The sequence below is a fragment of the Typopeltis vanoorti genome, chromosome 23, assembly GCF_054136105.1.
Source record: "Typopeltis vanoorti isolate ZY-2024b chromosome 23, IOZ_Tvanoo_1.0, whole genome shotgun sequence".
Lineage (NCBI taxonomy): Eukaryota > Metazoa > Arthropoda > Arachnida > Uropygi > Thelyphonidae > Typopeltis > Typopeltis vanoorti.
In genome coordinates, this window is record NC_143571.1 from 66,645,325 (window position 1) to 66,659,418 (window position 14,094).

Below are 14,094 nucleotides of genomic sequence, written 5' to 3' on the forward strand. Positions count from 1 at the left end.
CACGCCATCTTTTAGACTCAACTCCTGAATAAACCACTCTCTGGTATCTCTCCATCAACCACCCTCCTATCTATCTCACCAACCCTATATCCATCCCCATATGCTCCAGTTTACTCATTAGGGTTCCATGTGGTATCCTGTCAAAGGCCTTGGCAAAGTCCAGTAGAATTAGTGTAAACCCATTACCCTTATCCAGTTCAGCCATCACTGTGTTATAAAACGTGAGCAAGTTACTGAGGCATGATCTACCCTTCACAAAACCATGTTGTCCCCCATACAATATCCCATTTTCATCTATCCAATCCTGTATTCTTTTCTTGACTAATTTCTCTAATACCTTGACAACGATTCCTGATATGTTGATCGGTCAGTAATTTACAACAGCTGTCTTGGAACCTCCTTTATGCAGTGGAACTATTTTCCCCTCTTTCCACCCCCTCGGGACTAACCCAGACCCGAGACTCAAATTAAACAAAATGGTCAAGGGTACTGACAATTCTTTAGCCGCTTCTCGTACAACACGAGCTGGTATACCATCCAATCCCACAGATGTATTGACATTGAGGTTATGCAATAGACTACTCACCTCCACTTCATTCACCACAATTTCCATATAATCTACTGGTTCATTCATTTCTGCAATGTCACCACCTGGATGATATATTCTTGCAAAGTGCTGACTCAGTAACTCAACTATATCAACTGATTCAGTTACCTCCCTACCATCGGCATTCTTTAAAATCATTCTGCCATATATATATTTCATTACAGCAACGAAAGATGATCCACAGACTCAGGGAGAGCAGCCAATTCCAAAATAACAGCCTATTGTCTCTGAGATCATAGAGTCTGGAATCTCAGTTGATGGAAATATTGTAACTGATCCCAGTGTGAGCACTGCTGCTTTTGGAGAAACGACATCTACAATTGAAACAAAAAAATTCATGAAACTCAGTGATATTGGTCAATGAAGTGTCCTCTCACAGGATGAACTCTCATACTGGATCTTAAAAGGTCCATCAGAGTGTCAGCACTGGAACGGTCCATTTGAAAACTCTAAGCATTCATTCAAAAATCAGGTTAGATATTGTTTAAAAGGTCTTTTTCAGAATAGGAAGATGTTAATGGTGAAGTATACGATCGGGAACGGCTTGCATACTCACCAACAACAGGTTGTATTTATTACTTTGTCTGCAAACTGTTTTCAACATCAACTGCAGCACTAGCTTCTTATAGATTTTCTGACTGGCAAAATCCCATTGCAATTCAAAGTCATGAACACTCTGAAGATCATAGAAGAGCTTTGCTTACATACTTGACAAGAAAGCATGGTCAAACCTTAGACTCGAGACTAGCAAAACAAATAAAATAAGAACAGCTTTATTGGAGGAATGTGCTTGAGCATGTTGTTGCAGTGATATACATATTAGCAGAACGTGGTCTGGCTTTTAGGAGAGACAATGAAACTTTTGAATTGCGAAACAGAATTGATTGCTAAGTTTGATCCATTTCTTTCCAATCACATAAAACAACATGGAAACAGAGGATCTGGGTCTCCTTCATATTTGTCAAAGACAGTATGTGATGAATTGATCCAGCTTATGTCTAATAAAGTAAGAAAATCAATTTTGGATGATCTGAGAAAGGCAGGTTACTTCACTTTGTCTGTGGACTCTACGCCAGATCTTTCCCATGTGGATCAACTAACTTATAGTAAGGTATGTATCACCTGGTGATGGTTTACTTGTTGAACGTTTTCAGACTTTCCTAGAGTTGGAAAATCACAGTGGTGAATGTATGGCAGGTATGGTGGTGGATTATCTAAGTAAAGACAGCAAAGTTGATTTCAGCAAATGCCGAGGACAGTCATATGATAATGCAGCGAATATGGCTGGCAAATACAAGGGAATGCAACAAAAAATCCTTGAGTTAAATAAGCATGCTATATATATTCCATGTGCCAGTCATTCACTAAATCTTGTCGGCCGTGCTGCTGTGGATTGCTGTTTAGATGCAGTAAACTTTATTGCTGTTCAAGAAATATACACTTTCTTTTCATCTTCTACAAAGGTGGTCTGTGATGTTATCTTTCTTGGAAACAGACTCGGATACCAGAGTACTAAAAAGACTGTCTGACACTAGGTGGGAAACAAACGTCAAAGCAGCGTCTGCCATAAATGTGAGTTATAAGCCCATCATAGATGCTCTAAGTCACATTTATGATGATAAGAATGAAAAGGGAGCTACAAGACTAGAAGCTGGTACTCTTCTGGAAAAAATGGAGGAACTAGAGTTTGTTTTTATGCTACATTTATGGAATAATTTGCTGCCAGAGTTTTACAAAACCAGTATGACTCTCCAGGATCCAAAGATTGCACTTACCATATGTGCAAATCTGTACAAATCACTTTCTCACTATGTTAAAAACATTCGAGAAAATTTTAATGATTTTGAAGAAGTTAAATCTAGATTGCCTGGTGTAGAATATAAGTCTGCAGTAAAAAGAAAGAGGATGAGAAACAAACAAGCCAATGATGGAGCTGCACCTGATGCCAATGAACAGCTTTCTCCAAGAGACAAATTTCGAGTGAAATCCTTCATTCATATCATAGACATCCTTGAGGCAAATTTAGCAAGAAAAGCAACAGTCTACAATTTTGTTGCAAATAAATTTTCATTTTTAGTTGATTTAGAAGTTTCAGAGGTACTGCTATGAAAGCAGTAGCTACATTAATAAAAGAGTATCCACACGATGTTGATATTAATCTCACGAGTGAACTGAGGCACTTCCATGAGTATGTCAAGCTGAATTATCCTGAAAAAGAACATTTTCAACACAAAGATTTGTATTAAATCATCTTTCGAGACAAGATTGAGTTAGTTTTCCCTAATGTGGAAGCAATATTACAACTATTCCTATGTTTAATGGTAACAAATTGTTCAGGAGAAAGATCATTTTCACAGCTAAAGAGAATAAAAAATGAACTGAGAGCAACTATGTCTCAAGAAATATTGTCTGCACTCTATCATGTGTATACAAAGCGATAAGTTATGTAGCATATCTTTTGATGACATAATTAATGATTTTGGAAATCAAGAAAGAAAATGTTTTAAGTTATATCTTAGAGCCTTTTAGAGGATTATATAATATAATTATTTCTATTAAATATTGTTGTATTATAACAATTTATCCACTCCATATTTTCAATATTAATTTATTATATATATATAATATATATATAATAAATAATATATATATATAATAACCTGTATTATTTGGAATTTTGGGTACCCAATTTTATGTGATGTCTACTGTCAAATTTTCACCTGAATAAAAGATTAATTTTTTATATACTACCAATTATGTTGTTATATTAATTTAATTTTTACTTTTTATTTTCCTATTTTAATTTAAAACTTTCTGTTCTATGAGCCTTATTTATCGTTTTTAAAACCCTTTAATTATATAATTATTTCTGTGATTTTGTAAACGCATACTTTATTATTTTTTTAATAAAAATTAAAAGACAATATATTTTCATATATTAAAAAGGCATATATATTTAAAATTTTTCTGAGACCAGCTGATGTAATTTAAAACAGTAGGGGCCCTCTGGGTTTTGTATAGCTTAGGGTTTTGTATAGCTTAGGGCCTCAGCAAGTCTAAATCCGGCCCTGGTGCAATGTTTCTGCCGGTCTTTTTTGTATATATCTTTGTACTTCGACATCTGACAAAGTTGGCTTACCAGCGAAACTAGTTCTGTCCGTATTAAACTTTTATTCTTAATTATCTCGGTAGTTTAGGTCATTAAAATTATTGAACATGTTCATAAACCAAGTCAATATGCATACAAATAACCTTATGTATATGTATAATACTATGCATTATACATATACAGACCGGTTTCAACCTTTATATAATTTCTAAACTAAGTATATAATTTCCTGGTATCTTTAATTTATAGTATAACCAAGTGGAAAACCTTCCAACAACTATCTCTAATTCAGAGTATTTTAATTATAAGGTGTGACATCTTTTGGCAACTCGTATATGAAAATATGACTTCTGCATTACTTCAACCTTTGTATCACCTCTGGGTCTGGCTCCCACTGAAGAAACCCCAATAAGGATCGAAAACGGTTGGTACTTTGATTTGATTAACATTCTCTGGATTAGAGATAAGTTTATGGAAGTTTTTTCACTTGGCTATGCTACTAATTATATATTGGGTTTTATCCTTTATCCAAGTGTTAGCAAACCGCCTGATGAACTTATCTCTAATCCAGAGAATTTTAATAATAGGATGTGACACCCTTTGGCAACTCATATAGGTAAATATGGCTTCTCCATTACTTCCACCTCAGGGTCTGGGCTCCCAATGAGACCTCAATAAAGGTCAAAACCAGTCTGGGTAATAGCCCTTCCTGTAATGCATAGCATTATACATAATGCAAAGCACATCTGCAAGGAGATGTGCTTTGCATTATGGGAGATACTAAGGCAAGTGATGAGAACTTATACCACCTTTACCTTTGCTAACACTTGGATAAAGGATAAAACCCAATATATGGTTATTGGCATAGCCCAAGTGAAAAAACTTCTATAAAGGTATTAGAGTTGTTGCACAAATTGAAGAATTTAGCAATAGGGACTGATGGAATATCAGCATGTGTGCTAAAAGAAAACTGGCCATTCCTTTGACAAGGATGTTTAATATGAGTCTCAGAACAGGGAAGATTCCACAGGAATGGAAAGAATATATGGTAATTCCACTGCATAAGGGTGGTGCAAAGACCGATGTATCCAACTATCAACCAATTAGTATCTCAGGAGTGGTGGTGGTGAAGATTTTGGAAAAATTGGTTGAGAGTGAATCTCTACTTTGCAATGAACAACATGAGTTTACTAAGGGAAGGTCATGTTTTAGCAACTTGCTCACATTCTATAACAATGTTACCAATGAACTAGACAAGGGGAATGGATATACCATGATACTTTTGGATTTTGCTAATGCTTTTGACAGAATATGGCATGGTAGACTGTTGCATAAATTGGAGAAAATGGGTTAGTGTTATACAATATTAGCATAGATAAGAGGATGGCTGACTGATAGATAACAAAAAAGTGATATACAGGGTATCTCAGTCTGCAAGGTTTAAGGTAACAAGTGATGTACCACAAGGATCAGTGTTTGGTCCACTGTTATTCAATCTGTACATTAATGATATTGGGAAGGGTTTGACAAGTGACATACAGCTATTTGCTGATGATGCAAAAATAGGTAGGATAATGAGGAGTGCTGCTGATATGCAAAACTTGCAGAATGATTTGAATAGGCTGGAATTGTGGGCATGGGAAAATGGGTGTCAGTTCAATGTTAGTAAATAATTAAGTATATATGCGTAATTGTTTAAGTAAGAGCGGCTGTAAACGTTGTACGCTACCGATAGTATTAGTGTGGGTTTTTTTTTTCTTGCTTAAACTAAATACGAAAACGTTAATATTAGACCTAGTAACCTGCAGAGAAAAAAAAATGGCGGCTGCATTGTCATTCCATGATTTTAATTTGGATTTCAGTAGGTTCGTTAAGTGTGAGGTCTGTTATATGTATTCCTTCGATTACATAAATGATTTGTGGATGTTTAGTGCGGATGGAAGAAGGGTGTGTGCGAAATGTGACCTGAACGAGGAATTGATGAATGCGAATATGAAGTTGATGACAGAAAGTGCTAGTACCGATTGTGTCGTGAGTGCACGTTTGAAAGAGAATGGCGAGAAAGACAGGCGAAAAAATGTTAAAAAATCAGGAAAAAAGAAAAAGAGCGATTTGACAACCGTAACGGATGTTAAAAGGGACGAAAGTGAGGCGGAAAGAAACGAAATTGAGAGAACGAATGAAAGTAGAAATGGCGTGGTGCAGAAACCGCAAGTAAAAAAAATCGAAAGAATGAATGGTAGCGAAAAAAGAATGACTGATGGCGAAAGTTGGACGCATGTTGGAACGAAAGTACTAAACCAAAGAAAGATGAATGACAGTAAAAGTGAAAAGAATGATAGCGAAAGTTGGACGCATGTTAGTCCGAAAGTACGGAAACAAAGAAAGATATGTGAGAGTGAAAGTGAGAAGAATGACAGTGAAAGTTGGACGTATGTTGGACCGAAAGTACGGAAACAAAGAAGGATGAATGAGAGGGAAAGTGAGAAGAGAGGGTCGAGAGTTAGAAAGTTAGAAAGATTTAATGATAGAGTGAATGTGTCGCGAGGTTCAGAAGGTGAATTGGATTGGATGAAGCAAGAAATGAAATGGATGCGGAATGAAATTAAGAGAATGCAGGTCAAAACTATTAAAATAAATCATGATGGCATGAAAGAGTTAACAAAAGATGAGCGAGTGGCGTTGTATGGCGACTCCATTATTAAAGGTGTGCTAGAGGATAAAATGCACAAGGTATGTTTTCCAGGCGGTAAAATGAGTAGAGTGATTGAGGCATTGAACATGAGGCGGGAACGAGCAAAAGAGTTAATTGTATTAATTGGAACAAATGATTTGAGAGAGAACAAAGAGCATGTCAAAATGAATGTCAGGAGACTGCTTGGAAAGATAAAGGAGAATAGTGTGACAGGAAGGGTGGTCAGTGTGTTGCCTAGGTATGATTGTGGTGAAATGAGGCGGAGAGCAAGGATTATGAATGATATTCTGGCTGAAATGTGTGAGGAGATGGGAGTACAGTTTGTTAATGTGTGGAATGAGTTTGAGGGACGAAGTGAGCTGTATGGGAGCGATGGACTGCATTTGAGTGGTTATGGTGTGAGTCGCTTGGAGAGACTGCTGCTGGAAGGTAGAGAAGTGAATAGAGAGAATGAATCAGATCAAGAGGGGAGTGATGTGGAAGAGCAGGAGAGTAAGACAGGAGAGATTGAAGGAGTGGAAATGAATGTGGAAGTGAGTGGTATGAGTATAGATAATGAGAGAATGGGTGTGCAAGAGGAGCAGGGAAACGGGGAGGCTCAGGGTGGACAGGGATACACAGCGTGAGAAAGGTGGATGCTCCAAGAGGAGGTGAGAGAATGTGTAGGCAGGAAAGTAATGGGATGATCAGGGATCAAAAGGAAACAGATGGAATTGCAAAGGGTTCTAAAATGAAGAAGCAGAAAGGGAAATGGCCCCAGTCCAGCATGGAGAGATCACATCGAGTGAGTGGTATCAGTGGAACTAGCTGTAGATCCAGAAATGAGTTGTTGTGTTTGTATACCAATGCTAGAAGTATAAGAAACAAGGCGGATGAAATGGTTGCACTAATTGCGTCTGTGCACCCAGAGATTGTCGGAATAAGTGAGACATGGTTAGATGAGGATGACATCCTGACAGGAATAGAGATGGAAAGGTATGATGTGTTTCGTGAGGATAGAAGGGGTAAAAAGGGAGGGGGAGTGCTATTGATGATAGAGAAAGAGTTATGTCCATACAAGGTAGAGATGCAAGGGGGAAATGGGGCCAGTGGTTTTGAGGCAGTATGGTGTGAGATAGAGGTGAATAGAATCAAATACTTGGTGGGATGTTGTTATAGACCTGGTAATGTGGATGGTGGTGATAGTGAAATGTATAGTCAAATAAGCCAAGCAAATAAGAAAAGGGTGATCATTATGGGTGATTTTAATTATGGCAATATAGACTGGAATGAAGAGATAGCAACTGGAAGTAAAGAAAATGAGTTTCTTGAGTTTTTGAGGGATAACTACCTCAGACAGTATGTAACAGAGGGCACAAGAGGATTAAGGGTCTTGGATTTGGTCATCTCATCGGAGGATGTAATTATCAATGAGGTATCAAATCATCCACCAAATGGTGAAAGTGACCATGAGGTGATTACTTGGGTGGTTGCCAGCAGTGCAAGGACCCCTGTGAAAAAAGGGTATATGTGGAACTACAAGGGGGGTGATTATGAAGAGCTCAGGAGACAGCTTGCAGGTGTAGCATGGAATGAGGAGTTAGCTGGAAAAGAGATCAATGCAGCTTGGGGGATTTTCAAAAAATATTTAGTGGATGCAATGTCTAAATGTATACCACGGGTGAGAAGGTTAAATAAGTTAGGTGTGAGATGGATGAATAAAGAGATTAAGCATGCAATACAGAGAAAAAGGGCATTGTGGAGGCAGCATAAGAGAAGTGGAAGTAACCAATTTCATGAGTTCTACAAAGACCAGGCAAGGAGAGTGACTTGGTTGGTGAGAGTAGCTAAAGAGAGGTATGAACAGCAGTTAGCTAATGAAGCTAAAAAGAATCCTAGGGAGTTCTTTCGATATGTAGCCAGCAAAAGAAAGAATGATTATGGAAGGATGACATTGATTGGAGGAAATGGTATAAAGACAGCTGTTGCAGAATGTGTGGTGGAGATACTTAATGAGCAGTTCATAAAGATCTTTCAATCTTGTGAATGTGACTTCATGGAGAGATTAAGAGCAGTTGATGATGGGGAGGAGAGACTGACTGTAAGTGAGCAAGAGGTGTTTGGGGAGTTGAGTAAACTAGATGTAAATAAGGCTGTGGGACTTGATAATATATCACCACGTATTCTGAAGGAATGTGCCAGAGAGTTGACACCTGCCTTGACATATTTTTTTAATACGAGTCTTGCACTTGGTCAAGTCCCTAAAGAGTGGAAGGAGGGCAAGATTGTGCCACTTCATAAAGGAGGTGATCGAACTCAAGTATCAAACTATAGGCCTATCTGTGTGTCGGGTGTTGTGGTTAAGTTGTTGGAGAAGCTTGTGAGAGCTAGAATCCAGAGTTGGGTTGACAACAATGGTATAATCTTTGATGGACAGCATGGATTTGCTAAAGGGAGGTCGTGTTTTAGTAATCTACTTACTTATTACAATAAAGTGACTGCTTCCTTGGACAGAGGAGAAGGATACACAGTAATATACTTGGATTTCGCAAAAGCTTTTGATAGAGTGCCTCATGATAAGTTGACAGTCAAACTAGAGCAGATGGGGTTGGATATTAGATTAGTGCATTGGATTGGAGACTGGCTATCTGATAGGTATCAACAAGTTGTGTATGGGGGTGCAATATCCAGGAAAAGGAAAGTCACTAGTGGAGTGCCTCAGGGATCTGTTTTAGGGCCATTACTATTTAACTTGTATATTAATGATATTGGCGAAGATTTGGATGGAGATATTCAGTTGTTTGCAGATGATGCAAAGTTGGGAAGAACCATAAAGAGTAGTGAAGATGTTGTGGCCTTGCAAGAAGACTTGAATAAATTGAGTGATTGGGCAAGCAAATGGGGGTGTGAGTTCAATGTTGCAAAATGTAAGGTTTTAAAATTTGGAAAACAAAGATGGGATGCAGAATTTATGCTTGGTAAGAATATATTGTTGGAAGTAGAGGAAATAAGAGATCTGGGAGTGATAGTGGATAAGGATCTAAAATTTAGGGGTCACATCGCCAAAATTGTGAAGACAACACAAAGACTTCTGGGAATGATGAGGAGGACACTGACGTGTAGAAGTAGGGAGATTCTTGTTCCATTGTATAAGGCTTTGATTAGGCCACACATGGACTATTGTGCCCAGATTTGGTCACCTGGTTTTCAGAAGGATGAGGAGATGTTGGAAAGGGTCCAAAGGCGACTGACTAAGGTAGTTTCTGACCTCTGGAATGTCGAGTATGAGGAAAGATTGAAAAGATGTAATTTGCAGAGACTAGTGGAGAGAAGGAAGAGGGGAGATATGATAGAGACCTACAAGTTGGTAAGGGGTTGCTATAGGATCAATGGTGGAGAAGTTCTACAGCGAATAGTGGGAGATCAGGGGAGAACCAGAGGTCATCCCTGGAAACTGTATAAAGAGGGTGTGAGTAGGGGAGTGAGAGGCAGGTTTTTTTCGTGCAGAGTTGTGAATGATTGGAATGCCTTGCCTGAGAGTGTGGTGTCTGCAAGGAGTTTGAATGTGTTTAAGACCCGGTATGATGAGATGTGTGTGAGATAAAAGGACCTCCTAGATGAGTCTTTGACTCCATGAGGTCTTGTTTAATAATAATAATAATAATAATAATAATGTAAAGCCATTCACTTTGGAAGAAAAGGCTGCAAGTGAAAAACCTGCAGGAGGAGTGACTATGGAAGAATATGATACAGTTGATGCTTCAGTTGCAGGCCCTATTGAAAAATCTGATATAAAATATGATGACCCTAGTAGGCTTAGAGTAATCTCAAACAATATGCGGCAAGAGAGAGTATGAACTATTAGCTTTCAAGAATTCCAAAAGATTTATAAGGAATTGCCAAGAGATCTTAATGGTATGAAATTTCAAGATTTTTTGATCTATACGAAAACAAAAGATGAAAGAACAAGAGAACATTTTCCAAGAGAATGGTTAACACTGTGTGTATTGAAAAAAAATCTTTATTGTCTACCATGTCGTATTTTTTGTGACTGTAATAACAAAAACTTAAGCAGTTTAGCCCAAGAAGGATTTTCGTCTAGAAATAAGCATTGGAAAAAGTTATATGGTATGTTGCCTCTTCACGAAAATAGTGCCAAACACAAAAAACAATATCTGGCTTGGAAATCCCTTTTGCAGTCATTGAAAGGACAAGGAATAGATAAAGACTTACAACTACAAATTCAATATGAAACAAATAAGTGGAGAGCACTTCTGCAATGGATTGTAGATGTAATGTTATTTTTATCACCAAGAGGTTTAGCATTTCAAGGAGAGAACACAAAGATTGGAGATGTTCATAATGGAATTTCTTAGATATACAGTATTAGATATAGCCAAGAACAACTTAATCCCCTAGCAATTTTGTGCATCGAAAATGATTTGGCTAAGCTTTTGTGTTATCATTTAAACTAACTGATCCTAAACCCTGTAGAGCAATGTGTTGTCCTTAACCAGGTAGGGGGCCTGCCAAAAATCCTGGCTGGTGGCCTGCTTCAGGATGTGGGGCACTGATGTGGCCTCCCTCAATGAGTCTCTGACTCCCTGGCGGTCTCTGTTAATAATAATAATAATAATAATAATAACTAGTACAAATTCCCCAATTATTAATAATAATTATTATTATTAGTAGTAGTAGTAGTACAAATTCCTCAACTGCAAACAGACTACACATTGTATCTGCATTAGATTCCCTGTAATTTAAAGTAAAAATTCAAATAGTAAATAATAACAAAAACTTATCATTTTTTTTATGCTGCCTTGTAAGACATCCAACTATCACCTAGCCCTCTGGAAGATAATAATAATAATCTCCATCAGCTCTCAGTTCCCTCGCTAGCATTATTAACCTTTCATCCATGTATATAATAATGTAATACAGTTATTCTTAACCTTTTTTGAAGTCATGGAACACTTTTGGTTATAAGAAAAATTTGGGGAATACCAAAAGCATTAGGGTCATAAAACTAACAATAAAAATATGCATTGACTTGCATTTTATAAAACTGGAACTTATTTTAATGCGATACGTGAGCTTGTCGGCTTTTGCAGATTTCAGCAATATCAGGTCTAATATGTGATACAGCTACCCTCATCTCTTTGTCTATATTAGTAAGTCTTTCATGCTTTTTAGTTTTGATATTGGTTAATATTGAAAAACCAAACTCACACAAATATGATGTTGAAAAACTGTAACAAAGTGTTCAGTGTCCTTATGGAGTGAGCTGGGTATTCGGCTTGGACAAAAATCCAAAATTTCTCGAGAGTTATTTCAGAGAATTTCATTTTTAGAGTATGACCCATTAGCAAGGCAGCTAATTGTTCTTCTTCTTGTAACGAAAATTCACAACTCGATGTATTAACTGTGCCAAATGGATTTCATATCCAGTCATAATTGTGTGTATTTAAGGAAGGAAAGTACCTTGAAATCTTTTCTTCCAATATTGACAAATGTTCTATTATAACGGAAATAATTCCCTCGACATTTTTATTATGGAGCGAAGGAAACATCTACTGAATAGTAGATATATTTTCTGTAGTAGATAGTCATAGTAGATATTTTTTCTGATATGCGGAAAAACCACATATCGGAAAAAAATAAAAAAATAAATAAAAGACATTTTTATTGTGGAGCGAAGGAAACATATCTACTTCATAGCAGATATGTTTTCTGTAGTAGATAGTCACAGTTTTTTCTAATATGCGGAAAAACCGCATATCAGAAAAAAAAGCTGACAATTTGTCAGTGGTTTCAAAATATTTTCATTTTGGATACTTGTATTAATGTTATTTAAGTAATTAAAAATATCGACTAAATATGCGATTTTAGCAGACCAAGTATCATTTTGAAGATATTTTACAAAAGCATCTGTACCTTCATTTTGAAAAAAGACCAATAATTCATTCTTAAGTTCTAAAATTCGGAATAGTTTTTCAGTGTGAAAAAGCAAAGATTTGTACTTGGCTTCCATAGATATGCAAAGTTTTTTTTTTAAAAAAGCGTGCTTTTAAAGGTCTTGACTGATGTAATTTACCATATTTACAACTTGGTCTAGTACAGGTCTTATTGCCAGTAATGTTTTTGAAACTAGGGATTCTCTGTGCAAAAATCCAGTGCGTAGATATAATATTTGGGTTCGTTTTCTTTGCAAGGATAACAAATCCTTTAATAGAGCCCACCATTGATGGAGTACCATCTGTACAAATTCCTACACATGGCTCCCATGAATTTTAAAATTTTCTAAATATGACGTAATAGAGTCAAAAATATCTTCTCCTGTTGTACGTTGGGTAAGTTCTCTGCAGCATAGAAATTGATTCACTATTTCGTTTTCATTAATGAAACGAATGAATCCTAGTATATCAGCTTTACTGCTAATGTCAGTAGTGGACTCATCAATAAAGCAAAACGTTGTTTGAAAAGTTTATTGGTAACTGTTTTCTCAATATCATTTGACATATCTTTAGTTTTATTTTTTATTGTATCATTCGAATGAGGAATTTTCATAATTTCCTTTTTTGCTTCGCCGCCAAACATAATGTTTACAATTTCACAACATGCTGGTAAAATAAGAGACTCTGCTATAGTATGTAGTTTTAATTTTACAGCAATTAATTCAGCTACCTTATATGATTGAATTATTAAACTACCTGAATTATTTTATCTGGTCCTTGTGGCGCAGTGGATAGCGCATTGGACTTCTAATCCAAAGGTCGTGGGTTCGAGTCCCACCAAGGATGAATTCTTTGCCGGCAAAGGTTGGTCGATTGGTAGAGCCTCTGCTACTAATGGCTCAGTTAAGTAAGTTTGAGTGCGGTTAGTAGTTGGAAGGGGACCAATCGTTCGATGCTGTTGGCACACTTTCCCCTCGATGAGTCTTTGGACTCCCTGGAGGTGTCAAAAAATAATAATAATAATAATAATATGATGCAAGTTGTGCCTTATCGGATATTTTAACAGTCTTTTCAAAATATTTTACTTGTTTAACTTGCATGTCCAATAATCTTGAAATAATCTTTAGTTTTTGAAGCAAGATTGGAGTGCTTCGTAGTAAAATGGGTTTCAACTTAGTAGGAACCATTGCACTATTGGATAGTTTTTCCCCACATACAAGACACTGGGGAATAGGACATTCTTTCTCATTGGTCCATGTAAAATCCAACTTAAATATTTGTCCGAATACTGTCTATTAATTTTTTTTTATTTTACTATGTATAATGTTGTCTTCTCTATGATTCGTATATGCAGCGACGTCATTACTACTACTTCTTCCACTTGTACTTACCCCATCATTAATATTTGCAACAGAATCACGTTTTCGTTTAATAATAAATTTATCCATTGTGTACTACTACGATGTTAGACAACCCACAAACCAAATGCACATTAAAAATGGGCTGCATGCTATTATGATATTACACAACACACAAATCAAACACATCACCAGTGGTGAGCTATAAGGGGCTCGCTCAAGCCCTTTGTTAAATTTTTCTCAAATTTGCGAGCCCCTTGTTCTTCTTGTTTTATAATCTTATAGAACTAGAAAATACCACCGTGGAATGTATACATACTACTATAATTGCTACTTTAAATTCATATGGATTTTCTGATAACTATGTAAAAAATCATTTCATTGCATTTTGT

General features: G+C 36.6%; 1 protein-coding gene and 1 non-coding gene across 5 annotated transcripts in view; one reads left to right on the plus strand and one right to left on the minus strand.

Moving 5' to 3' along the window:
* Positions 1 to 14,094, minus strand: part of LOC150093925 (cilia- and flagella-associated protein 91-like) — a 201,447-nt gene that overhangs the window by 51,617 nt on the left and 135,736 nt on the right. The gene's annotated exons all lie outside the window — the stretch shown is intronic.
* TRNAR-UCU (transfer RNA arginine (anticodon UCU)) lies at positions 13,118 to 13,190 on the plus strand. Its single transcript has one exon. It is a non-coding gene; the product is annotated as a tRNA-Arg (tRNA).